At 40.4% G+C, this 27,766-nt stretch overlaps 1 protein-coding gene across 4 annotated transcripts in view; it reads right to left on the bottom strand.

The window, feature by feature from the left end:
• LOC102164628 (uncharacterized) overlaps positions 1–27,766 on the bottom strand; it is a 248,232-nt gene that overhangs the window by 178,465 nt on the left and 42,001 nt on the right. For 2 of the 4 annotated variants that reach the window (XR_014803567.1, XM_084956317.1), the window contains exon 3: positions 9,739–9,881. The exons of 1 other annotated variant lie outside the window; for it this stretch is intronic. The gene's annotated coding sequence lies outside the window, so the exon portion shown is untranslated. Of the gene's footprint in view, positions 1–6,381; positions 7,472–9,738; positions 9,882–27,766 lie in introns of those variants that run through there. One more of the 4 variants, XR_002344013.2, reaches the window with a different exon arrangement.

The following is a 27,766-nucleotide window of genomic DNA, read 5'->3' as shown; positions in this document are numbered from 1 at the left end:
CATTACTTTCCTCTCTGATTTAGCTGGGAGGCCAAAGGGCAGAAAATTTGGCTTCCTTTGCAAAACTCTGCTACTGCTGGAAGTCATGGTTAGTAATCTTAATTTTACTCAATGAGGTGAGTTCTCTGACAATATCATTAGTAGGGAGTAATTAAGGATGGAATCAAACAGGAGAAGAAACCTTCGAGGGTGAAGTTCTCTCAAGTTCATACTCCTTTCCTACATGTGTAGTGAAGTCTGGCTTGTTTAAAGAGCTCCTCCTCCCAATTAAATGAGATGCTTCAGAGTGAATAAAGGAATGCTCTTCTGCAGTGGAAAAGCCCATCATAAACAAAGTCAAAAGACAATTATAAGAGGGGGAAATATTTGGAACTCATTTCATAGACAATGACTAATTTTCTTTATATGTAAAAAGCTCCTACAAATCAATAAAAAAGACTAATAGCCAAAGCAAAAAATGTGCAAACATAGTCCATAAAATAGGGGATACAAATCTGGATACAAATCTTCCTTAGATTAAAAGAGAGACAGCTGCATAATAAGAGAAGTAGAAATCAAATTTATACAGATACTCATTTTTCATGTATTAGATTAGTACTTCTTGCAGGGAACCAGGTAACTGACAGAGCAGGGGTTAGCAAACTATACCAGGTATGTTGCTAATGGTAGGCGATGCTACTTAAGAGCTGGAACGGTAGAGAGGGATTACTACATACATGGAAGAGCCAGAAGAGTCTACTTCATGGAGCATATAGTAGTGAGAATTGCAGGTTTGGGTTCAAATTCTGGCTCTGCCACTTACTGCTTATATAACAAGGCAAATTTTTTCGGCCCAAATTTTCTCCTCTATAAAACAGGTTCTGTAATGGTAAACGTGGCTAAGACTGCAGCAGTCCACAAAAATCCATTCTTATTTTCTTTCGTGGTAATAGACAGGTAGCTGGACATATGGCTACTAACATATTTCCAAGTGTGCCTTGCTGTTAGAGTGGCCAAGGGACAAATCCTCCACCAGAGCAATGTGAGCAGAGGTGCTGTGTGACACATTTGGCTCTAGGACATGAGACTCCTCCATGTTCTTTCCATTTCCTATAAGCTTGAATCCAGGGCATCCCAACCTTGCCCATGGAGATGAGGACAAGACCTTGGGTGAGAAAGCAGGGGCTTGGAACAACCTGAATCTCTAAATGAACACATGGATCAGAGCTTCTAGCCCACCTCAGACACCTGTCCACTGTTACAAGACAGAGAAATGATCTTTGACTTCTATAAGCTGATTGTTGGGTGTCCTTGTTACACCAGCCTAGACTTACCCCAGTGGATACAGTTAAGACCTTTTATGTTGCAAGTAATAGAATGCCCAACTCAAATTAGGTAAATTGATATATGGTAGTCAAATAATACCATTTAAGAGAAAATTTAGGATGTAGGGAAAAGTTTAGTTGTTTGAGTCAGTATTCAATGGCTCATCAAAGACTGGATTCCTTCCTATCCCTTTGCTCCAACTTTTGTGGGCCACTGTCACCCTATGGCTGATTGTTCTGAATGGCTAAGGGATTCCAGGTTTTGCAATAACTCACCATACCTTCCAGGAAGAGAGAGAAGAGTTAGAGAGTGAGAGGAGAGGAGAGGAGATACAAGTGAGCTTCTTTCTAACACTCCCAGCAAACTTTTTCTTTTTGCTTTTTATTGACACTTTTGATCACATGTCTTTCTTGAACTGTGATAGAGGATGAGATCATACTGATAAGCCTAAGCCCATGCACCTGTCCCATCTCCTAGCAGCAGGGCAAGTAAGTTTTTCCAGAGCATATGGACTACATGGGTGTGGGCACCCAATAGAAATTGGAACAGGTACCAAGATAAGAGGGTCTGGATGTTGGGGAAGCATTACCTTGTTCACTACAGGGAGACAGCAATTGTTTTGAGCATGAAATTGAATAAGATATATAAAGGGCCTAGCACAAGTAGCCATTGATTATGAATTTACCCCTTCCTAGATCTAGCTGGTTGTGCCACAAAGTGGTAAGGGGTTAGAAAAGATTCCCTCTTTGGGTGGCCTGGGGCTGTGTATTTGTAGGACCAGTAAAACAGGATTGTGATATGCACAAAAACACATGTGTTCATTTAGAGATTCAGGTTGTTCCAAATCAGTTTCAAGATTTCTGTCCCCATAGCAATTATTGGTGGGAGTGGCCCAGACTGCCACCACCATCTGACACAAGAGAATGAATAAAACAAGGCTTGGTACCACCCTTTCAAAGGCTCCCTTCCACTGTTGGTTATAGATGCCCACTGGCCCAACAATTCATAAAGACCCACGTTTGAGATTCCAGAAGGGGCTGCCTTCCCACTGTCTTATGTTAGCTGTGTGGCTTCATGCAGGATACTGATTGACAGAGGTATTTGGGCCCTTCTATCAGTTTTCTACCTCCATCCACTTGCTAGAGACTATATAACATAACGAAGAGGTTCTGGGCTTGAGTCTGAAACCCCACTTCACTATCACTGTGTGATCTTGTATAAGTAATTTAAATCTTTATGCCTCAGATTCCTCATCTGTAAAATGGAACTCTTGCTCTACTAACATTTTAGGTTGTGAGGCTCAAAGATATAATGTATTTGAGAACACTTTGTAAATAGAAAGGAAATTTTAAATAAAAGGAGCTAGCAAACATAATAATGGAAATACTCTGCTGATGTATAAATTTCTCGATACTAAGGGCCAACCTACCTGGGGGCTTGGGAAACAAAACTGGTTGAGAGAGAACAGGCCAAGTGAGTTATTTTTCATCATAGAGACAGAGGATAGGTCTAGGTTTAATGACCAGCTATGTATTGATTGTGTAGGTATTTGTTATAGGTATTTTACATTATCTAATTTAATCCTTTAATAATCCTGTGAGGTAAATATTATTATGTCAACTTTACAGATGGAGAGACTGGGCCTGAGAGTGGTAGTAACAGGACCAATATCACATGCCTGGGGAGTTGCAGACCAGGATTTAAAAAAGTCTGTTTAACCACTAAGAAATTGTGAGGCCATCAGCTGCTTCAGGCAAGAAAAAGTGACCACCCAGGATACGGTGCCAAGGTGGATTAGTTTATATAAGGAGACAGTCATCCAGGGGCTTATAATAACTCCTTCATTTGCCTATTCATCCATCTAATCCACAAACATATTCTGAGCACCACTCATGTAACAGGAACTGTGCCAGATTTGGATAAAACAATGAATAAAATACAGTTCCTGAAGGGTTCAAGAAACATTGGTACGGCTGAGTAGCTTGTCAGACATCCATTTATCCTCAGTTCGATTCTATTAGGAAAATTGCTCCTATTGCTTGGCCAGTATTAAAGTTTTAAACATTATTGTTCTGTAGAAATGGTCTGCTTACATTGCTTCCTGCTGGAGAATGGCATAACTCCATAGTAACTGAAGATCATATAACCCAATGATTTCGTTTCAGAGGCAACTGCACAGTGATTTTGAAATGGTAATAATTGCCTATTTCTCAGGGGATTATCTTATTGTTTGGCAATGGTTATGAAGACAGTGGGGTTTTAAGAGGCCATTCAATATGAATGACAGAGGAACTATTTTTTATTTTTCTCTGGATGACTCTCAAAGTGAGAATCTAATTCAGAGCCCACAGAGGTTTGAAAGACCTGCTGTGATGAGATCTCCTTCAGGCTGAAAGATGACTGAGTTCTAGCAGAGTATAGAAAACTGAAGGTGCGGCTCATACATTAGTGGAGTGCTGTTTGCTTTCAGAGATCCTGAATTAAATGGAGACAAGTTGGGTAAGACCCACAATTAAAACAGCAACTGAGTGATGTTTTCTATCTTAATTTATAGGAACTACCCATCTTCTTTGCCAGGTATTGTGCAAAGAAGCATCCTGTCTGGAAAATTCTACAATTTTATCTGTCCCTGCCAATGTCATTTGATGAAAGTTTCTTTTGAGGGGGAGAAATTTATTTTGTTAAGCACCTACTAAGGGCCAGAGATGTTATGTATTTTGCTCATTTAACATTCACCACTACTTTGTGAGTAGTGTTTTCACCATTGTACAAAGCTCTTTCCCTTACTCAAATTTACTGATTCTTCAACAAATTTTTATTGAGTGACTACTATATCCCAGGCATGTTTTAGGTGCTGGGGATATAGCAGTGGACATAGCCTACCAATGCTCCTGCCTCATGGAGCTTTTATTTTAGTGGATGGAGACAGAACTAAACAAATAAACAAGCAGATAATATGCAAGGCTTTGGAGTTCAGTGCTATGGAGAAAGTTCTGGGGAAAGAAGAATAGGAATACTAGATGGCAAGGGTAGGAGGATATTGCGAATTTACACAGGGTAGTCAATGTATTAGTTACATATTGCTGAGTAAGACGTTACCCCTAAACGCAATGCCCTAAACGCAATGGCTTAACACAGAAAATACTTAGTATCTTATAGATTCTGTGGTTCAGGAGCTGGGCATGGCTTAGATGGTGTCTCTGCTTCAAGTCTTTAGTGTACCAGCTGGAAGAGTTGGCAGGATTTGGTTTATTCCAGGCTGTTGGATTGAGGATCTCAGTTCCTTGCTGGCTATTGGCTGGAGGCCTCCTTTGGTAGCCACATGGGCCTGTCTATATGGCATTGGTCTCCCACAGAGTGAGCAGGCATGTAAGAGATGAGAGAGTGTGCCCAAGATACAAGCCACAGTCTTCTTGAAATCTAATCTCAGAAGTGACATCCTGGAGTTCCTGTTGTGTCTCACAGGGTTAAGACCCCAACTTTGTCTCTCTGAGGATGTGGGTTCAATACCTGGCCTTGCTCAGTGCATTAAGGAACAGGCATTTCCATAAGCTATGGTGTAGGTCACAGATGTGGCTTGGATCTTGTGTTGCTGTGGCTGGGATTTGCATGTACTTGCTAGTAGAGCTGACAGTATTTGCTGATGGTTCAGATGTGGAATGTGAAGAAGCTGAGGAGTCAGTGATGACTCTGAGGTTTTTGGACTTAGCAACTGAAAGAAAAGAGTTGCTCTTTATTAAGCTGAAAAACACTGGTGAAGGAGCAGTTTTTGAGAGGGGAAATATAAATCAGGGGTTCTGTACATGTTAGTGTGTGCTGCTTAGACATTCAAGTGGAGATGCCAGGTTGGCAACTGGATCTATAATTCTGCTCAGGAGAGCAGAGTGGACAATAAATCCATATTTGGGGATTCCCAGCATTAACAGGGGATTTAAACCAATGCACTGGCAAAAATACTTTAGAAGTAAGTGTATGTTGAGAGGGGAAAGGCCTGTGGATTGAAACCCTGGGGCAGTCCAAGGTTTAGAAATTAGGGAGATAAGGTCAGCAAAGGAGACTGAGAAAGAGTAAGTGGAAAAAGAGAGGGAAAACAAGAGAGAGGAGGCCCTTAGAGCCAAGTGGAAGATGTGCTTCAGGGGAGAGAGAGTGCCCAACTGGGTAAAAACTGATGTGTAGTTGAGCAGGATGGGCATGAGAACTGGCCATGGACTTGGGAACATGGCGGTCATGGTGGGCTTGAAGAGGGCTGTTTCAGAGGAGAGGGAGAAGGAAAGAAGAGCAAGTGGGGAAGGAGAGAACTGAGGGTCTTAAGAGAAACTAATGTCTTTTGACAACTGGTTGGTTCACTTGACCATCTGCATCAAACTCCTGTGGTGCAGACAAAGAACATAGATTTGGGGGAACCCACTCCAAATCTCGGGGAATGGCACTGTGTGATCTTCACTTTTAGCAAGTCCCACTGGTGATTTTGAGGTACATTAAAATGAAAGAGCATTGGTTTTCAACCAATACTCTGAAATTTTCCTCATAATCCTCAGGCAAAACCAAATTGCCAGTGTTCCCAAATGCCTACAAGCTTATTGACACCAACCTTCAATAGTGTAAATATTATTATTGTTATTGTTTTTTACTTGTTTTTATTTTACCTCGGATGCAAATTCCTTAAAGGAAGATGTGATTATATGTATAAAACTGTGTATATACTTACAGTTCTATCATTGATCACTTCATTAGCTACCTGTCTCTTTACCTAGCAATCATACAAACAGTTCATGATTGTAATAGAGTTTCCTTTAGAAATACAGAGCGGCACAAGAGGAGATTGATTTTAATCACCCATAATACATTATCCAGAAATTTTCACTATTAACAAGTTTGTGAATATCATCCCTGACATCGTCTATGTTTATATATTTCCAAGAAGATCATCAACCAATTTATAGCGTTTTATAAAATGCTTTTTAATCTTGAAATATTCTTTCAGTATCTTTCTATACCAAGTAATATACACTCTATATTACCATTTTGAATAGGTACTAAATGTTGTACTAATTATTATTATTATTACTATTTTGCTTTTGGGGGGCTGTACCCACAGCATATGGAAGTTCCCAGGCTAGGGGTTGAATCAGAGCTACAGCTGCTGGCCTACACCACAGCTACAACAACATAGGGTCTGTGACCTACACCACACACACCATGGCAACACCAGAACGCCAACACGCTCAGTGAGGCCAGGGATAGAACCTGCATCCTCATGGATACTAGTCGGATTCATTTCTATTGAGCCACAACAGGACCTCATGTTGTACTAATTATTATTCAATTCTCTATTTGGAAATATTTGGTTTTTCCCCATGTCTTTTTTTTTCGCTAATGCGAACAATACGGCCAGGAATATCTGTATAAATATGTTTTTTGTAAAAAAAAAAAAAGAAAATGAGAACCAGTATCTTGCTCTACACACTTTATCTTACATTTGGTAGTTACTCCCAGATTTAAGATACTGTAAGTATGTTCTGTTTGTGTTACCTAAATGGGTGTTTGTCCAGGAGGCATTCCTTGGATGGTCATTGTCCTAGAGGCATTCCTATAGTTTGTAGATGGTCATTTGCCTTGGAGGCATTCCTATATTTCTCTTTAACGTTTTTATTTTCCTGAAGATTTTCAAGGAAACCTGAGCAAAGAAATTCTACAACCCCAAAGAATGGCACTAGGTAAACATGTCTCCCTTCCATAGTGGCTCCTAGGAACCTCACAAACTTTGAAATTCTCAGAATCAACAAGAAGAAGCGGCTCAAAGGATTGAGGGTTTGGGAAGGGGTGTTCTAAATCATTGGTCCTTCTCTTCTCAGTCCCTCCTCTTCTTACAACCATTCTCCAGGCCCACAGACTTATGTCCATGTCTTCTTCCCCTGGAATCTCCACTCTTCTTCCAGGAGGTCATTACCCCTTTGGTTCCTTCTCAGACCTTGTAAACCTCAGAAACTTGTTGTCAGTGGAGTTGGCATTTGGCTCCAGAGGGAATGGGACGAAGTGAGATCTAATCCTGTCAATGAAGGCTCCAATCCCAGTCTTTCCTTTTGTGAGATACACCATTGATTTCTTACCTAGTTTTCTTAAGCAGGAGACCACTGACATTTTCCTTAGAGACAGACGAACATAGCTAATGGAGATATATAGAAATTATTTTCAAGTTACTTCTATGTGTAGTTATGTGGCCATGGCAATTTAAAATCTGGACAAGAATAATGAAAAACATTATGAAAATGGTGCTAGGTCTAGTTGTGGGTCTATATTTAAATATAAGTTCTCCAGAATGACTAAAGTGAGTCAAAGCTATGATATAAACACATAAAAACCAAACACATAAATAGAAATAACACAGAAAATCCCAGCAAAACCCTGATAACCCAGCAGCTCCTAGACAAACATTAACAGTTGCCCATCCAGCTAAAATCCTATCTGTGAAAAAAGCTGAGGGAAATGGCGCCTAGAGAGAGTTGCAGGTGAGCTTGCAAATATTCCATGAAGACAAAAGGACAAGCCCCATCAAAGTTCCAAGAAGACAGACAAAAACTGGGCTTCTGCATCATCTGTAATCAGTTGTCAACTTTCCTCAATTTCAGGGCAACTTCTTTTCCCATAGCACTTGTGGTTCTCTTGTTGAGGGAACCACTCCAGGAAGATCTGTGATCTTTGAAATCCATCTTTTTAGTGTATGATGTCACAGCTGATAGTGTTAGTGGGTAGTCTGCCATATTAACTGCATTTTTCCTTTACCTATTTGTACCAAGGGCCTAACTCAAAATGCAAATCTGTGCAAATCACTTGGGTGCTTAAAAATATCAAACAAGATCAAAATACTGCTTCCAGCCAATGGAAAACTTTGAAGTCTAGGCCGATTTCTTTGACCAGTAATCACTCAGGGTGTTTTTATCAAATGGGGTCAAGTTACTTTCTTTTAATAATATATGTGGTTAAGAAAATATACAAAATTCTAATCTTTAATTTCTTTGATGAGTAGATTTGTCAAGTGTTTCTCAAATGTACTTCTTTTTCTTAAAAGGCGCAGCAGTGACACCGAACAGATGGTAATTGTTGCATAATTATTATGTAGGGGTAGACCCAGCAATTTCAGTTTGGAATCTTTGCTCCTTAATTCTTAACTGCCTTGCCCTGTCATACTCCCACCACATCTCCCATCATGCCCCTAAACCTCCTCCGACAACTGTAAATAGCACAGTGGACACAACTTAATTTGCCTTTGAGGGCAGCTCTTAATAACTGCAAAAGGGGAAGACAGGCACTCTCAGCTAAATATGTATGTGTGCACATGTGCCAACATACACAGTTGTTTACCTCAAACCTCATTCTCAAGGTTCTTTATTACCTGTTTAGTTCAATACACCTTCTCTAACATTCTGCATCCCCATCTAACACCTGCTTGTTAATTTCAGTCAATTTTCAGCTAGTCTTTTAGCAAGTGAAGGCAATCTACTCAATTATAAAAGGACTTTTTTTTTTATTGCTTTGATCATTTTACTGATACTCATTCCATACCTACCATATGCTTTCCAAGATACTGGTTCCTATTCTTTTGTTCACTTCTCTTGTGTATCACCCAAGGTTCGAGTTTCCTTTGTTCAGTACTAAGGGTGGGATGATATGGGGTGAATATCTGAAAGCAATCCTTCCTGCTGGGTGGGAAGCATCCCTGCACTTGGGCACACTGACAGGAGGGGGAGGTTCTGCCAGAGAATCTTCAGTCATCCAGCTTTTCTCAGTCGCAGCAGGTCTTTTCCCGCTACCTTACATCCCTGATTCAAGGGCCACCTGAGGTTGTCACAATTTTACTGTTTCTTAAGCTTTCTTCTTTTCTCTCTCCTCCTAACAGCTTTAAAAACATTTAAGTTACAAATTTGTTAAGTTACAAATAAAAATGTGGTTTTACTCTCCTGGTAATTAGCTGTAAAACCTTGGGCAACATGTGTAACTGCTCTGACGCTCAATTTTCTCATCTGTTAAAAAAGAGAATGAGATTAAGTATATTCTAACGTGCCTTTCAGCACTGAGAGACTCTGAGTCAGGAGGTAAAATAGCTCAGGGGAAAGATCTGGGCTACCTCAGAGCTTGTCTTCACCTAGCAGTATAATAAGAGGAATGCCTGCTCAAACAGCCAGCACTTATTGAGCATCTACTGTATGTTGGGTGGTCAGATCTTTACACACACTGAGTTTCATAGAATTTTCATAGCAACTCCAAGAGGCAGACATTATTATTATTACTAAACCTGTTTTAGAGGTGAAGGTGTGGAAACTCAGAAAGGTTAAGCAGCTCTTGTAAGATCACAAGGGAATTAGCATAGCTGGAGTTTGGCCTCCGGGCACATGTTTTTAACTATTCTGCTACCCCACTTCCCAGTGCACTTACTGTTCGACATTGACTGCCCATTTCCAAAAGCCAGTTCATAGCTTCCATCTTGGAATCAGAAGGTCTCAGATCCAATCTTCACTCTATTATTTACTGGATTTTCAGCCAAATTGTGCAACTTCTTCAAGCCTCAGTTTCCTCAACTATAAAAGAAGAAAACAACAGCTGTCTGCTGTTGCCTGGTTCCCTGTCCTGCTTCTTTCTAGAGAGGCCAACACTTACCATTACCTACAGGCTCAGCTCCAGCCCAGGCTCTAGAGCCAATCTTTCCTCTGGGGAAAGGGCTTTCAAGATTTCTTGTTCAATGCTGAGGGGGATTTAACATCAACCATAGTTCCTGCAGTCCTGGTTAATCAGTTATAATAAATGGGCCTCTACCCTAAATGCAGCATGGTAGAGTTGTTAAGACGGGTCCTGGGACCATCCTGCCTGTGTCTTCATCTCAGCTCTGCCCTTTTATTAACAAATGAACTTGGTCAAGTTTTCTCACCATTCTGTGACTTAATTTTCTCAGGTGTAAAGTGGGGAGAATGAGAGTAGATTTCAGAGGATTGTTGTAAAGATTTTAGTAAATTTTAAAATGTAAAGTACCTATAAAATGTCTGGAAAATGGTGTTTGCTATTGTTATTATTATAGAGTTTGCTTGATTTATGCTTCATATTATATGCAAATAACGTTATATACTTATATTATTACTAATGCTAATTAGCTCCCTGCTTGGTGGCCTCAGGTCCTTCCTGGCTAACTTGCCTAGTCTCTCCAGGGCTGCAGCCCTCATTGCCATCTTGTGCTGGGGCACGACTCTGCCACTGGACCCCTTCTCTAAGGTGAGGCCTTGCAATCTATAGAGGATGTTCTTTTTTTTTTTTTTTTTTTTTTTTTTTTTTTTTTGGTCTTTTTGCCATTTCTTGGGCCACTCCCGTGGCATATGGAGGTACCCAGGCTAGGGGTCTAATCGGAGCTGTAGCCACCGGCCTACACCAGAGCCACAGCAACACGGGATCCAAGCCGCAGCTGCAACCTACACCACAGCTCACAGCAAAGCTGGATCCTTAACCCACTGAGCAAGGCCAGGGACCGAACCTGCAACCTCATGGTTCCTAGTCAGATTCGTTAACCACTGTGCCACGATGGGAATACCTATAGAGGATGTTCTTAATGTTGGCTGTCCTCTCACATCTGAATATTGCTTGATCTAGTGTTCTCCAAGGTGGTGCTCTGGCAGTATGTCTGGTTCCTTGGTGGTACACACCACTGGCCCAGACCACTTGTTGCCTCCCTGCCATGTTCCCTGGAGCCGACGTGCTGCCCTCTGTTGCACTTTTCCTCAGTACTTGTGCTTTGGACTTTCCAAGGTCCTAAGCTGATACACTATGTCCAGAAGTTACTATTCATCTGGATGCAGCCTCACAAGATAACTTGGTAAAGCATCATGCGCAAAAAATGGCTTTGAATGTCAGTACACAACTCATGTAGGCAAGAGATATCATACTTCTCTACTTTTTAGGGGGGAGGGTAACAGCTTTATTGAGATATAACTCATATACCATACAATTTACCAATGTAAAGTATAAAATGCAATTTTGGGGCACAGTCACAAGTTGTACAACCATCATTACAATCGATTTTAAAACATTTTCATCACTCTTCTCCAAAAAAATCACCTACTCTTCAGTATTCATCCCTTATTTGCCCACCCCGTGGTAACCACTAACCAACTTTCCACCTGTAGAGTTGCCTGTTCTGGACATTTCCTAAAAATGGAATCATACAAGATGTGACCTTTTGTGACTGACTTCTTTCATTTAGCAGTGTGTTTTTAAGATACATCCTTACTGTAGCATGTATCACCACTTCATTCCTATTTATTGCCAAATAATATTCATACTTCTGTATTTTTAATTCAGTAGTTAACTTTGACTCTCTCTCCTCATTCCAAAGGCTAGTGAAGAATCCAACTCCTCATTCTTGGGGTTTCCCTTTGGAGGCTGTGTCGAGGTTACAGTCTCTCAGGTAGAGTTGAGACATCTCAGAGGCCCAGGAAGGCATCAGCCATCTGACCACAGAGGTTACTGCTGAGATGCTACTGTCTCTCCCTTTGTGGCCTTTAAGAGCCTCCCCTCTGTGGCCTTTGTGCCACCTTCAGAGCATTGGGAATTATGGTTGTGACTGGAGAAGCCTGGGCCAATATTCTGCCTTTTGGTGCATAGATGGCCAGTCTCTCTGAGGTCTGCTGTGTCCCTGGGGCACTGGCAGGAAGTAATGCAGGACACTCGAGACACCACACTTTGACTCCTTCCCTAGGCCAGAGAGACTCTCATTTTATACAAGGGATATTCACCCCACCCCATCCCCAACCCAGGTTTAACTGGTTTTTCCATAATGTCTCTTAAAACAAAATTTATAAATTCCAACCTCAAACTTTCCCCTGAGGCAAGGGAGGACAGAGCCTGTACTCACATAAATGAGGACCTCGCAGGGGAAAAACGGAAGGGAAGACACAAATTTATCTTAAAGAGTTATCTTGTGTCAGAGTTCATTTCTCATTGTTCAAATCTCTGCAGCCAGATAGGCCCAAAAAGCAATCAAGCACTTTACGTCATTATGCCTTTTCTTATTCCCCAGTCCAGTCACTGCTGGCTCTCTTCTGTGCCATTAGTCCACCTGCCACTGATCCCTGAGCACTTTTTAACTCCCACAAATCACTGGTTACTGTGAGGACATGGTAGGTGGCAACCTAGACTCTGCTGTTTGGATTTTTTTTTTTAAGTTCTATTGAAGTATAGTTAATTTACAAGGTTGTGATAATTTCTGCTGTACAACAAAGTGACCCAGCCATACATATACACATATCCATTCTCTCTCAGATTCTTTTCTCACATAGATTATCACAGAACCCTGGGCAGAGTTTTCTGTACTATACAGCAGATCTCCATTGGCCAATTATTCCATATACCACAGTGTGCACATGCCAATCCCAAACTCCCAGTCCATCCCTCCCACCCACTGCCACCTGTCCCCTTGGGTAACTGTAAGTTTCTCAAAGTCTGTGCATCTGTTTCTGTTCTGCAAATAAGTTAATTTGTATCATTTTTTTAAAGATTCTACATATAGGTGATATGATAGGATGTTTGTCTTTCACTGTCTGACTAACCTCACTTTAGCATGACAGTTTCTAGGTCCATCCATGTTGGTGCACATGGCATTATTTCATTCTTTTATGGTAATATTCCATTGGGTATATATGTATCACATCTTCTTTATCCATTCCTCAGTCAATGGGGATTTCCATTTCCATGGAAGGTTGTTTCCATGTTTTGACTATTGTAAATAGCACTGCAATGAACAGTGGGGTGCATGTATCTTTTTGAATTATGGTTATCTCTGGATAGATGCTCAGGAGTGAGATTGCTGAATCGTATAGTAGTTCTGTTTTTAATTTTTTAAAGAACCTCCATACTGTTTTCCATAGTGGTTGTGCCAATGTACATTCCCACCAACAGTGTGAGATGGTTCCCTTTTCTCCACACCCTCTCCAGCTTTTATTATTTGTAGACTTTTTGATGATGTCCATTCTGGCTAGTATAAGGTGGTACCTCATAGTGTGTTTCATTAAAAAAAAGTGGCTAGTTCAGCTTGTAACACTAACACAAGCATTTTTCTTGGCAATACCCATTCTCAGTATGGAGTATAAGTACCTTCTGTGTACTTTCCAGTTTGTCTAGTATTATAAAGACCTGTCCTGACATGTTGAGATTTAATAAAATTAACAATTTTTAATGCTTCTTCAAGGGCAGTCTTAAATAAAACTGGCTTTATTGCTTTCCTTCTGTTCTATGAGTTTGAGCTGGTGGAGAATATGGTGATTACTGGGTACAGTTTGGTGAGACTGCTTTGACATGTACTAAGGTGCTGGTAGTGACCCAGTATTACTTTTGAACCATCAATATAAATGTCCACAGAGTGAAAAAGCGAATCATTCTCTAAACATTATTACGAAAGTAGTTTTGATCTCTTGGATCCCCTGAAAGTTTCCCCAGGACTTTACAGACCACACTTTGAAAAGCAGAGGCGATGAAAGGATCCAAGGGAAGAGAGCGTTCTTTGTTGTTGCCTAGGACCTTGTGTTTTGTTATGTGCCATGATCTGTCACAGTGCCTGTCACTCTCCTCTTCCTTCCTGGGCTGTCCATGATGCAACACAACAATGTCTTTGGGAGCATGAGGTACTGAACCTTTTAACTTGCTCTGCCACTAGCCCCTGAGCCGTATCAGGATGGGTGGTAGTGTAAGACTTTCTCCCTTTCCAACTCTAAGAATTTACTAATGGAAATACTGGTAAAACCCTAAAAACCCTCCAAACTGCTGAATAAACCATCTAGAAATAGAACTGACCAGAAATGTATACCCCTCTCCTTGTGGTTTTGAAAGCGTCTGTAAAGAGGCTGTATTGATTACCTTGAACGTTTTTCTTACACACTTTATTTTCACTGGATTGCAATTGAAGAGGTTGGAAAAAGTCCCTGGCTTTCTATGTTCTCCATAGGAATAGTCTGAAGGATAGCCTTTCCTTAGTGCTACCACATGTAAATGGATCTGGAGGCTTTGAACTGTGAGTCTGTTGGGATCCCTTCCAAACTCGTAAGGGTTTGTTTTATATAAAAACTTGACACTTGGCAACTTGTATCAGGGATCCAGCCCCTTATTATGTTACAATAACTAAGTTAAACAGCGTATGTAGTAAGCAAAAATATTTACCTGTGATAAAGGATAATTAATAGGATTAAGTACATCTGGTTTCTCCGAGTCAACTATGCTAGAATAAACTTTTATTTAAATCTAAATTCTCTTTTGCTATTGGAGATTTTAGACAAGAAAATTATATACTTTTAAAACCATAAACTTTGGTAGATTTCTAAAAATGTTGGTTTAAAAAAAATCATCCATTCGTTAAAAACAATATTTATCAAGGGCCTACTCTGTGCCAAACATTGTTCTACACATGGAGATGGAGCAGTGAATGCCCTTAGGGCATGGTCCCTGTGCTCATGAAGCTTATCCTCTAGAAGGGAAGAAGAAATATAAAAAGTAAGCAACTAAATAAGCAAGGTAATTTTAGATAATGATGAGCATTTGAAGGAAATAACACAAGGTACAGGGATAATGAATCATAGGGGAGATGGGGTGATCAGAGAAGGGAGGTGACATTTGAGCTAAGACCTGAATGATGAGGAGCCAAGCATGGGAATATCCAGTACAGAGAGCATTTGAAGCAGAGGGAACAGCAAGTAAGAGGCCCTGAGGTGGGAACACATTCGGTGATTTTGAAGAATGAAGTGAAGGTGGTACAGCTTGAGTGCAATGAGCAAGCGGGAAAAGGGTACAAGATAAGGTCAGATCCTTCAAAGTCCTGTAAGCTATGGGCAGGCATATGGATATTATTACAAGCAAAATAGGAAGCAACCGGAAGGTTTTAAAATAGGGAGTGACATAACCCGAAATGTGCTTTTGAAAGACTACTCTGGTGTGGAGATGGATTATAGCAGGGAGAGCAGTGGGAGGCTATAATGATGGGTTGGCTGGATGGAAAGAAATGGAGAGAAGTGTCTGAAGATATAATTTAGAGGTAGAACAAGAAGCGGGCATCAAGTACGTACCTAGATTTTTTTTTTGGCTTGAGTTACTGGATGAATGGTGAAGGGAGAAATCAAGGTTGTATGACTGGGAAAGGAACATGTCTGAAAGCCCTTCTTTACCATGTCTTTCATTCCCATAAATGTAACAGGAGTGCTACAGCACCAGGCACAGTGTTAGCAATCTGGATGGGAGAAGGAGGAAAATGAAAGGAAGCAGAGGGTGGTGTCTATGTCAGAAAATCCTAAGCAGACCTCCACATTTATTTCATTGACCAAAATCATGTCACGTGACCATCTCTAACTGCAAGGGAGGCTGGTTCTTTAGCTGAACACATTATTTCACTTAACGAAAACGGTCATTTTAATAAAGAGTAAGGGGTGAAGGATATTATGGAAGCAGACAGCTAGCAGTGTCACTACGGACACATTATGTTTAAAGACCTCATTGAACATGCAAATGGGACAGACCAGATTGGAAATGGAAGTCTGAATTTCAAGGGAGGGCAGAGCTAATGATAGCAGTTTGGGAGTCACTGGCATGTAGATCATATTGAAAGCCAGAGAGTAGATGAGATCAACTAGGGAGAGAGTACAATTGAAAACTTATTTTGTATTTATTACTGTGACCTGCTCTAATTGATTTTATTCAACAAAATTTTAATGTATGTTTTCTGTGTGTCAACTGTTTCAGACTCTCTGAGCACAAAGATGAAGATAAGTCTCCTTCTTTTAAAGAGCTTAGAGATAGAACAAAAGGAAAACAAATCAGTTTTAATAAATGATATACTATATCATACATGAAAAATTAATTCATTTATTTAGATTTGTAACAGTAATCTGAATTATGATGGTAGTTCTACTGAAGATTCATGTTTTAAGAGAGAATTTCAGTAATTTACCTTGAGTGATTTGAGATGCACCTGTACATCTGTCAATTTGCATATTTTAATCCAGAAGTGCATTCAGAAAATTCTGAATTTTTGAATATGACCAAATGCTAATCTAATTATTAGTAAATATGCTGTTAAAATTGACATAATTCATTATGGAATCTTAAATTAACTTCAAAATTTAGACCAGGACGATCAGGTAATTATTTGTCAGATGACCCTTGTTTAGATTGGGGTTGAACAATTACTGACTTTATTGCTCTCTATAATTTCACCAGTGTTTCAAACTCATTTCCCAAACTGAATTCTTTACCTTCCTCACTTCTCATTCCTCCCCCTGTAGCATATTTTCCTATATTCTTTTTGAAGCAAGTGGCACTACTATTCCTTTGGCTCAAGCTAGAACTCTGAGTATCATTCTAGATAGCCATCTCCCTCACTCCACTCTATCAGTAAAACTCAGATATTTTACCTCCTAAATAGATCTTGAGTATTTCCATCTCTTCCACCCTGGATCATCCTCTAACTCTCACTCTCACTCTCCAGTCATGTCCCTTTGAAATCCATCTCCATAGCTAGTGATTTTACTAGGCTAAAATATCTAATTCATTATTTCAATTAAAACGTGAAAAGGCTCAGCATTCTGTAAAAATGATTGTCCTACAATAAAATCAATTTAAAAAGTATTAGGCTAACCTGAGATCAAGAGGCCCTTTTATTGCAGGGCTTCTCAGAGCTTTCAATATGCTGATGCATGCATTATGAATCACTCAGCAGGGATACAGCTGAGGATATTTCCAGACACAAGTCACAATAAAGCTATTATTTTGAGGAACACTAAGGAACACCTCATGAAATACCTCTATGAACAACACTATTTATATAGCTTGGCTTAGGAAATGTGGTCTACAGAAAGAAATTTAGTCATCTTAATGTGGTATATAAGACCTCCCATGACTTGGTTCTCACCTTCTCTATGAACCTCACCTTCTCTACGAACCTCACTCTCTGCCTTCAACTTCCTGTCTAATAATAGCAAACCACATCCAGTTTCTGTCCACAACATTGCTCCTTGTGACTTTGCTCAAGCTCTTCCCTCTGGAACACCTTCCTTCTTCATCTGGCTAACTCTACTCATCTTTCAACTCTCAGCTCAGGGACCTTCCTTGAAGTCCAGGTTGAAATAAGTACCTTATGAAATAAGTTCCACTTACCATAGCACAAAAATATGAAAACAATCATCATGTGTCTTTTCCCCCAACTGGGGAAATAAAAACTGAGAGACCGTGCTGTGATAATGATGATGGTGGTGGTGGTGATGATAGCAAAATTTATTGCACTTACTAGCCAGCAGGCTCTGTATATGAATTATCTTATTTAATGTTCACAAAACTTGCATGAGGTAGGTATTATTGGTATCCTCATTCTGCAAATAAAGTTAGGGCTTAGAAAGACTAAGGAGCTTGCCTGAGGCTATATAGCTAGTGAACGGTCATGTTAGGTATGAATTAAGACCAGGGGCTTCCCCTTTTGGCACTATATCTGCAACACCAACATGGCACCTGGAAATGGATATTTGATGAGTGCTTGTTGATCTAAACTGAGCACCTGTGTGTTTGTCCCACACATATCTGTAAGCTACTAGCACTGAGGATATCAAACACAATGGAAAAAACAAGTGCATTTGCTGTTAGATTTCATTTTTGGCAAAATGGGCAGTGGAGGCATGGAATGCACAATAGCTCATGTACCAAATTACCATCAGCTTGCTTGTTGGATTAGATATATGTTTCAGGGGTGGCCAACCCCTGTTTTATATTTGTGTTAGTCTTTGTAGGCTAAAAGGCAAATTAGTGTTTAATGGGGACTATTAATCTTGTCACCTAATTGAGTAATATCTAACAAATCTTTTCATTCCAAATCCAATGGAAATGAATGTGGGGAATATTTGCTTTCAAAATATTTTCATACATGATAAATATATACGTATCTGTGAGAGATGATGAATATTTAATGTAATTTTGTGAGTATGAATGAAACACTTATCTTGGGCCTAGATGGAGAGTTATAAAATAAGTTTATGATAGTTTCTGCACTTTAGAATTTTGCTATGTGGCTTGGGAGTACCTGAAGTATCTTACAGTCTGTCTCTAAATTGGTATTTCTTTAAACATGGAAAAGTTCAAATATATTATTTTGTTATACTATGTGAGGATCAAGAGTCATCGTAATATGATTATAATTTGAAATATGAGTAAGAAATATGTGGGATCATGATCTCTATAAGCCTATTCTTTGCTTCTTAATTAAGTTTTGCAGAGGATAAAACATTGAAAAGAGTACTAGCTTAAAAAAATATTGGTAGCTTCCAAAATATATTCTATGATTTTTAAGAGGTGTCTATTTTGTGTTAGATCAATTTGGTCATTGTTTAGAATAAAGACCTGAATGACTTTCTATTATAAATTAAACTATCAAGGGGAATGCTTACAAATGCCTATGCTTTTTTTTTTTCTTCTGTTTCATATGTGTCATGTCACTTTGGATAGATTACTTAATTCCCTTAGGTCGGAATCTTTCATTATAAGAGAAAAGGTTTCCTATTCCCTATTCTTTTCTTTTTTTTAAAAGTATATACTCATTTATTCCCTTATATTCACTGCAAGTTGTAGCCTGGGGTTTACTGGCATTTTCACTGTGGGCACACTCTTTCTTCACATTCAGCTCTCACTCTTACGCACATGTTTTAACAAAGTCTGTTAATTTACCTAGGAAAGAGCTCTCAAACACCATCAGAGTCAGTAAATCTGGCTATCTCATTCTTCAATCTTAGCTATTGTTGGGATTGTGTACTAATGCTTACATGAGTGAAGGGTCCAGAAAATATCTGCTGTGGTACAGCTTCTTTATTCTCGTATGAGACCATAACATGAGATAAAAGACCCAGGGGCTCTGGGCTTGCAGGAAAGAAGAAAGGAATTTTGATTTTTTTCTTCAGTTAAATGTCATAAAAATTTAAAGCTTAAATTAAAATAATTGTTGCAGATAGGTTAAATACAATCCATCAGCTCACAGCATTTTTCTTGTTTCTATTCACTGCTGAACAACAGAACCCTAAAAAAAAAAAGTTCTATAAAGTAAGATATAAAATTTGGGTTAAGGTTATAAGGTAATAGTTCCTTTTTGCCCTGCCCCCAAATTTCTTTTAGCCCTGGGTCTCTGAACCCAAGGTAATCTGTGAGGCAGCTTTAACATTTTATCAGAAAGTTAGTGGTCTCCTCTCTTCTTTGTCCTCCCTATCTTGTTGGCTAATGTTTCTGTGGTCACCCAATTCTGCTTCCTGTTTAAACTGTATAAATGATTCATTTAATTCAATATCTAGCTTTTGATCCTATTTGCAAATATATAGTTGAAAATGCTTCCATTCATTAGCTGATGCATTTTTCCTCTGCTAACAATTTTCAGGTCATTTCATTGTTAACTTTGGCTGAGAGAAGAGAAGCAGCTCTTTGAAACTACTCCGGCTCATGATTTTATGAGTCTTCTATGGAGGGCAGAAGCATGGCGTGGTGACCCAAAGCCCATTTTCAGATCTCTCTACCCTGGCCTACCTCAACAATAGAGAATGAGAAGCTAAACAGTCACTGTTGTAACCTCCCCTGAAGCCAGGGGTGACCTTCTGACAGAGTTCCAGCCAATGGAGCATAAGTGGAATTCTGCTGAGGCGGGTTTTGGGAAGGCTCTTTTATTTCCTGAGAAAAGGATCCAGAATCTGCTGGCACTACTCCTACTTTCTTTTTTTGGTCTTGAACATAGTTTGGATGTCTGGATCTACAGTAGTCATCTTGAGACTTTGAGACAATAAACCACTGTATTAAAAAGGGTAGAGTTAACAAAAAAAAAAAAAACCCTTGATTTTTATTTTATCAAGGAAAACCACATTATACAGAACTTCTTCCCTATAGACATTGTATAGGGAAAACGAATCTGTATGTGGTGGTTTTTAAGACATGGCTACAAGTTCTTTGACACTCCTCCTATCAAAAGATGTAGTCTGATTTCTTTTCTCTTGAACATAGGCCAGCCTTAAAGACTTGCTTCCAATAAACAGAATGCAGTAGGAATGATAATGCATGACTCCCCAAGTCATAATTCCTGCCTTGTTATCAATTCCCCTCTCTCCTGTGTGACTCAAGAGATTTGAGCTGACATATCAGAGGTCAATCTACACTGATGCTGCCATACTGGAGAAACCATGTAAGAGCCCACATAGAGACCGAGATGCCCAAGAAGCCCCAGCTATCCCAATTCCCAACTCTCAGTCTTCCCATCAAGAAATGACCAACATGTGAGTGAATCAGCCTTCAAAGGATTCCAGCCCCCATCTTTAAGCTGCCCTTCTGATGCCAAGGAGGCCAAACAAGCTTTGGCTGCCCCTGCCCAAGCCCCTCCCAAGTTGCAAAATAAAAGTTATTTTAAGCCACTAAATTTTGGGCTGAGTTCAGCAACTAGAACACTTTATTTTTTATCCTATTATTATTTGAATATTCTATTATATGCAGCCAAAAGCATCTCTACCTGACACTTAGCAGTAAAGAAGATTAAAAAATTGCTAAAATGATCCTTTAAAATTATTAGATGTGCTGATTATCCGTTCTATTCCTCTCTTAGCCTGGCCATGGGTATCAAATTAACTATAGTGTTGATGTCAAAATTTTCCATTGAAGTTGATGCTAATTTCGTTATAAGGTTTTATTTACAATAGGACTGGGCTAGGAGAAATGCAGAAAAGGGAAAATTTCAATTCAAGGTGGCATATTGCTGTCTTCTGCTCTTTGGGCATTTTGGTAGCAACAAAAACATTATCAATAGCTGCCTCACCAGCAGGTAAGGCTGGTTTGAATCTCCAACTTCATCAAAATCCCACCAGTGTTTCAGGCTGTTTTCCTGATGAAATGCTCCCAGCATCTGACAGCTTTGTTCTGTCATTAACATTTGCAGCTTTTTTAATAGATGAATACTTAATGTCATATTTAATAGGCCAGATTCTTTGAAGCAAAATCCCATTAGTTAGTTCTCACTTTTTAGAGTGGATAGTCACTAATTATTGTTTGAATTTATTTAAAAGTTTTAATATATGATTTTTATCACAAACTCATTTATAAATCCAGTATATAGAAATCAGTTGGACTGTTCTAGATTAATATTCATATCCTTACATGAAAGCTGTAGTATAAAATAAAAAATCTTTTATCCCAAAGTAACATAATACTATTTCTAGTGATGGAAATTCCTATCAGCTTTGCAATATAGTTTGGGCAATTTTCCTATCCCATTGCACTGAAATTTTAAACCTAAAGGAACAAAATGTAACCCTGAAAGCTGGTTGCACAAAAGCCAATTTCATTTTTGTGTGTTTATTTACTCAATGTCCACATCCTTAAACTGTTGGCACATTCACAGCTGGGTGGAGCAGCACATGTGTCACTATGTGATGCTACGGGGCGGGATGGGTGTGGAGGCTGGGTTGGGGCTGCAGAGGGGTCCTTGCAAAAAAGAAGTTATGTAAGTGATATCATATGCAAAACAGCCTCTGGGGTTTAAAAATAACTGGGCAGGGAGTGTCAGCCTTTCTTGGATCTGACTTCCTGACTTACTATCCTTAAGGGTCAGACCTATATTCCTGGGTGGGCTGAGAGTCTGTTTAAGTGCACTTGGTTTCTAATGGCAACCGTACATAATAACTTAAAGAGCCTGGGAATGTTTTTCGTCTCAAGGCAGTAAGGTGCTGCCTGTAAAAGCCGACCTAACATCTCAATGAGAAGCCAAAACAGGACAGATGTTTCATGCAGCACCTCAAATATGGTTGTTTCCAGCATGGTTTCTTTCAATGAACAGAAACAGAAAAACAGAGAGGAGATGACTGCTTTTGCACAGCAGCACCAAGGCAGATTTTAAAAAACACTAATTTCCCATCCTCTCCTTCTCCCTACCCATCTTTTTTAGAAAACTGAATTACTGATGTTTGAGACAATGCTTTGTCTTCACATTACTTTATATTTTTATTTTTGTAACTTGTGAAAAATAAGTTACCTCTGTATATCTACCCTGATGTTAGAGATTCCTTAGGGGCTACTGTCATAATTTAATTGGCACTGAGCTCCCATGTAGCACCTGAGAAAATAAATATACAGGGTACAGTCATGAAAGACCACGGGAGCAGCAGAGTAGGGGTGAAATATTTAAAAGTTCAGAAAGCAACACTGATGCATATTAGATCTGCCACCTGCCTTTGGTAGCCCTGAGCACCCTTGCCTGTCAAGTATCTCTTGAGATCCTCATGTCATTAGGGAGAGGCAGGTATTTCTGCTCTCTGACAGGGTGTGCTCTGAATCTCACTTGGTGGTGTCCTCTAGATTAGAATGCTTAGCTTAAGTCCCCAAGCTCCCAAGGCCTTCTCCTAACCTCTCCTTGGGTTTCTCAGACACCTGCAGCTTTCCTCCCATTTCTCCCACTTCTTATTATTAGCAGATAGAGCCTACCAATTCCTCACTAGTGCTGCTGACTCTTCCTGATGTCTTACATGCCATCAGAAACCGGAACACAATCTCTCATCTACATGAATGAGGACTTTCAGAAGAATGACCTATTCAGGCTGACTCCTTCTAGAGGCCTGAGTTCTTTCATTCACTGAAACAGTAGTTCTCAAAGCATGAGTCATCTCTCAAAATACAGATTCCCACTGTATGAGGCTCTTTCCTGTGGGATAAGGAATCTGCATAGGTAACCAGCTCCTTACTTAGGCAGCTGATTCCATCTCACGATAAAGGTGTAGAGAGCTAGTTACTTTCATCCCTATACACATGCTTACAATTTCTTCTTAAGGATGAGAATACCTTTTCACTCTCACTGTTTGGAAACCTCAGGAGAAGTCTGCCAATTTCAACAACTGGGACACACCCGACCCTTCAACTTGTCTCAAAACAACTGCATTTGTGCTTGGTGGGGAAACTCGAGGCTGAGAACTCCACCTGACCTTTCATCCTTGGCCTTGGCCAGCCTTCCCATACCCCTTTGAGGAGCTCCTGCCCCACGTCATCTTTGTCCTGCACTTTAGTCTTCTCATTGCTCTGTGCCTCCTCTTTTACCACCTCTGTCTTTCTGTACCACACACTCAGCCCCGTTCCCTCGCCCTCTGGAAGTCTTCAGGGTAAATCCCCTTCCGTCAGTTCCTGTAGCCATTTGGCCTCAGCTGTACTCTGGCTCTCCCTAGGGATGCTCTTTTCTCCTTAGTCTTCCCAAGTGGCAGTGCCCTTCTTCCTACATGGGGTAGAGTTGACAAACTTTGTAAAGGATTGACAAACTTTGTAAAGCACCAGATAGCAGGACATACAGTCTAACTACTTGAGTGTGCCAGCCACTGTAGCACAAAAGCAATCACGGGTAGTAAGTAATAAAAAATGTGTTACAATCAAACTTTGTTTATGGACATTGAAATATGAATTTCATATAATTTTCACATGTCAAAAAGTAGTATTCTTGTTCTGAGAATTTTTTCAACCATTTAAAATGTAAAGTCATTCTTAGCTCATGGGCTGTGCCAAAATGGGGTGGGCTGGGTTTGGCCTATAGTCTATTATTCATTGACTAAACCAGTGCTTCTCAAATTTTAATGTACATATATATATCACTAGGGATCTTGTTAAAATGCAGACTTTGATTCAGTAGATCTCGAGTGGAAGCTGACATGGAACCTGAGATCTGCATTTCTAATATACCATAGAGGTTAGGACTGGCTGGGTATCAGGCCCGGGTAGGTCATTATCCCCTTTTGGAAAACATTCTGACAATACATAACACATGCCAGCAGGGACTTGGAGAAAAGAGTGTCAAAAAATCCTTGGCCACTTTTGCTGGAGTCACAGCAAAACTGGGGAGCTCTCGTGCTAAGCCAAGGAACCCCAGCCTCTGTGGCTTTTCCCTGAGGAATATAATAGACTGGATGAGAATTCTCTACTACTTGGGACCAACCAAAGGAAAATGGCCTTTGTAAGTAGTACCCTGGGAACCTACTTGGCTCAGCAATTACCTATAAGTGTCTGTTATAGGAGGGACTTTGTGTGGTGCTGCTGGGGTTACTGTGATGAAGTCTAACATCTGTCATGGAGAGTTTAACATGTGGTAGAGGAAATGGGCATACAAATCATTGCACCATAGGGTGACGGGAGGCAGACAGTCTTGTAGAACTTTATAGGAGTTAGAAAAAAATTATAAGGAGTTTGATCTGGGGTGGGAGCTCCAGGCGTGCTTCCTGGAGAAGGCGGCACTTGAGTTGGCCATTGAGACTAATGTTTCTGTCTCTTGGTGCTCCCTTTAGGATCTCTGGCTTGTTGGGGTGGGGAGGGAACTGAAGTCTATTTGTATAAATAAGCAGTTTTAATCAATGGCTTTGGAACTGATGGCAGGTTCCTGAACTGACCTCTTAGTGCTGAGTAGGGCCCCAAAGCTGCCAAATGAAAGAACACTGAACAAGGCAATGCTTGCACTTGCAAAAAATTTGGATTACAGTCCAGAATTAAAATTTAGAGATGATTCTTGGCAATATCTCTTGTCTTCACTTTTTGATTCCCCGAGGCCTTCTGTCCTCCACAGCAGGGCTTCTAAACCAGAGGGTCCTGTGTGAGAAGCAGCGATCCCAGCAGGAAGGTGGGTAGGAAGGGGGTTGGGCACCTCATCTGGGCTGGGACATCTGCATCCCGACGTGTGGTATCCTAAGGGGCATGATACTGATTCCAGCCTGCTCTCCTCTCTGTTAATCCCCACCCCCCTTTCTCAGTGGTACAGGATGGATTTTTTTCTGCCCTAATACTCTCCTAAACCATGCTTGATCTTTTGGGATTGATTTTCTCCACCTCACCTGTCTTGAATTGAGATTTGGCCACATCTAGGCCTACCTGGTGACCCCCAAAATGCCTCTGCGAAGTTGATTGTCCTGAGGGGAGATTTGTGCATGGGGTTGGGAGCTGAGAAGATGGCTTGAAGGAGATTATCAAAGGGCTTCCCCAGACCAGCCTGTGAACTAGGTTTGTGCTCAGTGGAGAGGGGTCTGCACGCAGAAGCCAAATGGGCTATTTTCTACAAGGAACTCTTTGAGACAAAGGACCACAAGCAATGTTGATTTGGGGACCAGGTGAGAAAATGCTACTCAGAGTGCACCCAGACACTGTTAATCACTTCTGGAACTTGTGCTTCCAGAGTCCTGAACCCTTAACATGGGCTGAGCTTAGATATTTCCATAGTGTTAGGGGAAAGGAATATTTGTTCTATTTTTCCTCTTCTGAAGAGTTTTTCCACCTCAACACTTGCTGTTTGTGGATCTCTGTAAACTGCTCCCTGGGCAGGGAAGCAACATTCTTATGGAGGGCTGCAATGAGATGCTGCTCCAATTGCTTGCTTGTGTAGCAAACATCACTGATGAGGTTGGTGTGCAAGAAATAAAAAGTCTATTTGTTTTTTGGGGGTTTTTTTTGTCTTTTTTTTTTTTTTGTTTGTTTTTTTTTGCTATTTCTTTGGGCCGCTCCCGCGGCATATGGAGGTTCCCAGGCTAGGGGTCCAATCGGAGCTGTAGCCACAGGCCTACACCAGAGCCACAGCAACGCGGGATCCAAGCCGCGTCTGCAACCTACACCACAGCTCAGGGCAACACCGGATCGTTAACCCACTGAGCAGGGGCAGGGACCAAACCCGCAACCTCATGGTTCCTAGTCGGATTCGTTAACCACTGCGCCACGACGGGAACTCCAAAAAGTCTATTTGTAAGTACACGTGAGGTACCCTTGGATGCCCCCAAATAGAAGCCTCAGAGAAAAGACTGCTGAGGTCCCTCTTTACATGGTCAGAACACATTAATAAAAGGTGCGTTATTACTGTTATTATAACCTCATTTGTACCCACTGGATGGAGAGGCTTGGAGAAATGAGTTACATTTGTAAATGTACACACATGCATATGAAATTGATACTGAAAACGCTGTTATTCAACCCAGTCACAAACATTGTGGCGGTATAGGTCTCTGTGAACAGGTGCTACATTTGGCATGGATGTGACTCAGCAAACCTGCAATTACTTCTCAAAGTTTCCTACACCCTTCTTGTCAATAAGTAGCAGTAGGGCACAAGGTTCTTCCTCCATCAGATGGGGAACACAGCTGGATTTGTATTGGTAGGTGATCTGTCTTGCTCCATAGAATATATAACCAAGAGTTTGTCATTTTGTTCAATTCTGTATCCTCAGTGCCTCAACACAGAATGGTGCCCAATATTTGTGAATGAATGAATGAACGAACACAGGTTTTAGTTATGAGATGGAAGCCATCTCTTTGATACTTCAGTTGCTGTTACTTCTGCCAAAAATACCCTGAGTCCTTAGACTATGGAAAATTCCACCCTTTCAGTATAGATTCAGTGGGTGTTCCCAGGGCATTATGGGTCAGCATGTGGGTGTGGATTCTTGTACAGACACAGGACTTGGGCTTAAGCAGATAGTCCCAAAGGCTCAGAGAGACTTTTAGACAAAATACTATGAAGTTCATCTTCTTCAAAACATCTTATTTTTCCCATTATGAAAATAACACACTCTCATTAAAGATTGGAAATGGCAGAAAAATTCGAAGGTGGTAAGTTACCTATAATGTCGTTACTCTACACGAATCCATCCTTCTCTTTCTCCTAAATTAAGGAAAAAGCTTTTAAATCTGCGTCCTTCCCTCCAGCCTTCCCTGCAATCTAGTTATAGGGCCAGCAAGAGCTCTTTCTAAAACATAAACCTTAAAACACTTCAAAGGCTTCCTGTTGCCTGCAGTGTCCAAACTACTCAATAGCATTGGCTCTGCTTGTCTCTTCAGCTTCCTATCCTCTGAGCCCTATCATATTACACTTGTGCCAAATGGAATTTCCTTCCATTCTTTAAACAAGCTGCACCTTCTCTTGCTGCCTCTGGGCTTTTTCACAAGCTGTTCAATCTGCTTGGAACTTTCTCCACCTTTCTTGGTCCTTTTCCTCTGTTTCTTTGCCTGTGTTTATCTTACTCATCTCTTCTCTCTCCTCAAAAATTTAGATACTACTTTCCCCTAAAACACCTTCCCTGACTGTCCTCCCCGCTTTTGCTGCCAAATCCGAGTTTGGAGGGCTTACTGGATGCTTCAAAAACCCATAGAATTTTCCCATCAAATGGCTCATTGTACAGTATTTTAGCCCTTCTCTGTGAGGCAATGTCCTTACCCTCAGTGCACAGCCCAGCACCTAGTTCATGTTACACAGCTCAATTTGTTGAAGTGAATTTAAACTGAATTGTTTACATTCTTAGAAACATTTCCCCTTAACCTTTGCTTTAATTATGTTGTGTTTCCCATTTTCCCTAATCAGGTAAATTTTATTTAGAGATCATATCATATAAGAATTTTAAGCTCAAGGGTTGTTTTTTGTTTTTGTTTTTGTTATGCAG

The sequence above is a fragment of the Sus scrofa genome, chromosome 5 (genome assembly GCF_054392235.1).
Source record: "Sus scrofa isolate SSC_HxYL_T2T_F1_AM1 chromosome 5, Sscrofa_HxYL_maternal_Yorkshire_Landrace_v2.0, whole genome shotgun sequence".
Classification (NCBI taxonomy): domain Eukaryota; kingdom Metazoa; phylum Chordata; class Mammalia; order Artiodactyla; family Suidae; genus Sus; species Sus scrofa.
This window is presented reverse-complemented; position numbering and strand designations above follow the sequence as displayed.